Below are 4,966 nucleotides of genomic sequence, written 5' to 3'. Positions count from 1 at the left end.
TGTTTAATCTATCTATCTTCTTCGTTAGCTTACGACGCCTGAGAAAAATGAGTAGGAGCTTACAGTCCTTTCATTAAACCAAACTAGCCGGACTTATCAGCCCACCTATGATCGAAAAGGAAAGCCCAATGATTTAATAGAATCCTAGGGTTCGAAATGGCCTATCGGTTCACAACTTACATTACCTTTTCTAGGAGAATTTCCTTGTGGATGGCTCATACATGAATTGAATTGATTTTCGTCTCTATTCATGAGTCGATAGTTTGCTCAGAAAGACTCGATTCAAAATAGATGAACACAAAAAATAGCCTCATCTGATCAAAGGCCACCAAGGAAGGAGTTTACGGAGCGATAAATTTTGTTCATGGGGTGTTTGGTTGCCAAAGGTTGCTCCCTGATGTCCAACACAGTAGTAGCTATATAATAAAGCAAACACGGTAGTACAAGTCAACTAATGAAACTCAAGTAGAAAAAAACGAACATGAATATATGCTATGATATAACATGGTTTAAAGATTCATTGTTGTCACGACTTGATATGTATGTTCCTTCGACGCATATTGATACGTACAAGTGCCAACTTATTGAGTTTTATAAACTCACGTAGCTCATGTATTACAGGATCAGGTAGTGAAGAAACATAGGATGCCGGTTCGCCAATGGATGCTTGTGACGTGCCTCACCTCGACAAGAACCGGGACTTATTATTGTATAGCTTCCGCATATGTGTTGTACTAAAATATGTAAGAGTTTGAACAATTTTTACGATGTTTTTGATGAAACAAAGTATGCTTGTATATAAGAATATATATTTGTATAACAATATGGTGCATGGTTGTGTATGAAAATATAGTTGATGTTGTTGTATATATGGCATTGCTTATGTTTTTGGTTTAAACGAAATGTAGGGCACCATGTCAAAAATTTTATAAACCGTCAAATTGATGCCCCTTGTTTGATTTGTTTCATACTATTGTTATATCATTCAAACCCTATTTTGATCATGGTAAGTATGCTAAGCATAGAGAAAGGGTGTGACAGGGAATGTCCGTCTGATTTCAACAGTCATGTCATATAGTTCGATCGAAATTGACGTGGCGACGTACGAATATCATTGTTAGTAGAAGGAATCTTTTTCCTATGAGCTTGGTACTTCTGACCCAAAGTAGCATCGGTACGTGAATCTCTTGTCATTAGTAGGAGTTGGTACCCGCACTTAGATAGTTTGTTTAATCTATCTATCTGCTTCATTAGCATACGACGCCTGAGAAGAATGAGTAGGAGCCTTACAGTCCTTTCAATAAACCAAACTAGCCGGACTTATCAGCCCACCTATGATCGAAAAGGAAAGGCCAATGATTTAATAGAATCCTAGGGTTCGAAATGGCCTTTCGGTTTACAACTTACATTACCTTTTCTAGGAGAATTTCCTTGTGGATGCCTCATACATGAATTGAATTGATTTTCGGCTCTATTCATGAGTCGATATTTTGCTCAGAAAGACTCGATTCAAAATAGATGAACACGCAAAATAGCCTCATATGATCAAAGGCAACCAAGGAAGGAGTTTACGGAGCGATAACTTATGTTCATGGGGCGTGGGGTTGCCAAAGGCCAATGAATGCTTGTGACGTGTCTCACCTCGACAAGAACCGGGACCTATTATTGTATAGCTTCCGCATATGTATTGTACTAAATTATGTCAGGTTTTGAACAAGTTTTACGAGGTTTTTGATGATACAAAGTATGCTTTTATATAAGAATATGTATTTGTATAACAATATGGTGCATGGTTGTGTATGAAAATATAGTTGATGTTGTTGTACATATCGCATTGTTGAGTTTTTGGTTTAAACAAAATGTAGGGACAGCATGTCAAAAATTTTATAAACCGTCAAATTGATGCCCCTTGTTTGATTTGTTTCATACTATAGTTATATCATTCAAACCCTATTTTGATCATGGTAACTATGCTAAGCATAGAGAAAGGGTGTGACAGGGAATGTCCGTATGATTTCAACTGTCATGTCATACAGTTCGATCAAGATTGACACGGCGACGTACCAATATCATTGTTAGTAGAAGGAATCTTTTTCCTATGAGCTTGGTACTTCTGACCCAAAGTAGCATCTGTACGTGAATCTCTGGTCATTAGTAGGAGTTGGTAACCGCACTTAGATAGTTTGTTTAATCTATCTATCTGCTTCGCTAGCTTACCACGCCTGAGAAGAAAGATTAGGAGCCTTATAGTCCTTTCAATAAACCAAATTAGCTGGACTTATCAGCCCACCTATGATCAAAAAGGAAAGGCCAATGATTTAATAGAATTCTAGGGTTCGAAATGGCCTATCGATTCACAACTTACATTACCTTTACTAGGAGAATTTCCTTATGGATGGCTCATACATGAATTGAATTGATTTCCGGCTATATTCATGAGTCGATAGTTTGCTCAGAAAGACTGGATTCACAATAGATGAACACGCAAAATAGCCTCATCTGATGAAAGGCCACCAATGAAGGAGTTTACAAAGCGATAACTTATGTTCATGGGGCGTGCGGTTGCCAAAGGTTGCTCCCTGATGTCCAACACAGCAGTGGCTATATATTAATGCAAGCACGGTAGTACAAGTCAACTAATGAGGCTCAAGTAGAAAAAAACGAACATGAATATATGCAATGATATGACATGGTTTAAAGATTCATTGTTGTCACGACTTGATATGTAAGTTCCTTTGACGTATATTGATACGTACAAGTGCAAACTTATTGAGTTTTATAAACTCACGTAGCTCATGTATTACAGGATCAGGTAGTGAAGAAACAGAGGATCCCGGTTCACCAATGGAGCTTGTGACGTGCCTCACCTTGACAAGAACCGAGACTTATTATTGTATAGCTTCCGCATATGTATTGTACTAAAATATGTCTGGGTATGAACAAGATTTACGAGGTTTATGATGATACAAAGTATGCTTGTATATAAGAATATGTATTTGTATAACAATATGGAGCATGGTTGTGTTTGAAAATGTAATGCCCGAGATTTTATTTCGTTAATTTGAAATGAATATTTGATTGATTTATATGGTTATAGACAGAGCATGTCGAGATGGGATTGGAATTGCTGAGTTGTGAGCAAGTGCAAGGATATGTGTGAGACCCGAAGGTCTCGCGCATATGCGCGGAGGTGGGCGCGCATATGCGCGAGCTGAATGATTTCAAGAGGTTCCGAGACGAAGGTCTCGCGCATATGCGCCGGTGATGGTCACGCGTATGCGCGAGACGTGCAGATCAAAGGAGGAGCCATGTGTACTTTTCATGCATTATAAAGGTTACCAAAGTTATTCTTCTTCAACATTTCATCCGAGGAGCTCTGAGAATTCTTCATCTTCTTCATCTCTTAACAATTTGGTGATGCACAATCCGTTTACCCGAGTTTTGATCTGAATACAATTTTGTTATCCTCTCATTAAGGGCTATCATAGGATGTAAGTATCTTTTAGTTTCAGCATGTTTGGGAGTTTACATATTGGGGAAATTCTGATATGCTTGTAATTATGTGTTCTCGAGATCCTTGACATCGTAGAAACGTAAACGAATCGAGAAAGTGGTACCGTATGTGATTGTTATGAGCTTTCCAGCATATATTGAGGTGAGATGGTGCATAATTCAGTCTTATGAATTGATGTTGATAAGAATTATGAGTATTGCTATTGAGTATTGATATTTGAGTTGATTAGTATCGAGAAACTACGCCGTAATGCCGTTGAATTGTATCGAGATTTGATATTGAACCGTACTAGTATTGGTTGGAGTTAGAGATTGATCTTATGATATTTAACATTGCCATTTCAGATTTATATTGACAAGATTCGACTTCAAGATTTCGATCACGATAAAGACGGAACAACGAAAGGTATAATTCATGTTGATTCGGGGAGATATAACTCCAATTAGATCTGATTTGAGTTTCCCAAAATCACATACTAGATTGTTATCTTTTTATATGTTGATGCTTTGTTTATAGATTCATATTCAAGCATTTAAAATAGTTGAGTCACTGGCAGACTTGCCAAGATAGACGTTCGGTGATATCGACGCATAGGAGCAGAATTGACTCCGATTGTAGACATTCGATACAGACATGACCGAAGTCTAGGAATAAGACGTACCGTCACCCCGATTGGGAGGGTAGGTGGCAGACTGTGATGTCTTATTCACACCGGGATCCCTAGAGTTAGAGTCGAGTCGAGTCAAGATATGATTTCGATTTCCTTTGCATACTGATATTGATTTGGTTTCATAGATTATGGAACCTATTGCCATTGATTCTATTCATGATAGTATGCTTCATGATTTATATCGTGTATATGCATGTGTACCATGTTTTATACTGGGATTTGTTCTGTAAGGCTTGAGATTTATTCGTATTCATTGACATGATACTCGAAGATATGAGAATGCATGAATTGGATTGCAAACGCTGGTGGTGAAACAGCCAAGACAGTGCACCTGCGGTCTAGGAGAGAGTGCACCCGCGCTGGTATTGCCTCTGAAATGGTGAAAAATTACAGAAGCCACACCGCACCCGCACTGAGCAGTGTACCGCACCCGCGGTTGTAACTCATGAAACGTGAAGAATTACAGTAGGGTCACCGCACCCGCGGTCCAAGACATACCGCACCCGCGGTCGCTGTTTCTGAATTTTAGATGGGGATGCCGTGAGCTGAGCGCACCCGCGGTGAAAAGCTACCGCACCCGCGGTGCGACGTGTTGAGTGAAAAATAAAACATGTGTCCTAGACATGCATATATAATGTGTACTTAGTCTCATTCCTTCGAGATTTGCAGCCAGGAATTGAGAGAGAAACCTCCATAGCTAAAGCTTCATTTCACCTTGGATTTGTGATTGTACGTGATCCGGCCATCCGATTTTCAATCCAAGTGTAGATTCTTGCTCTTCT

This window comes from Primulina huaijiensis, chromosome 17, assembly GCF_012295235.1.
Source record: "Primulina huaijiensis isolate GDHJ02 chromosome 17, ASM1229523v2, whole genome shotgun sequence".
NCBI classification, from domain to species: domain Eukaryota; kingdom Viridiplantae; phylum Streptophyta; class Magnoliopsida; order Lamiales; family Gesneriaceae; genus Primulina; species Primulina huaijiensis.
This window is presented reverse-complemented; position numbering follows the sequence as displayed.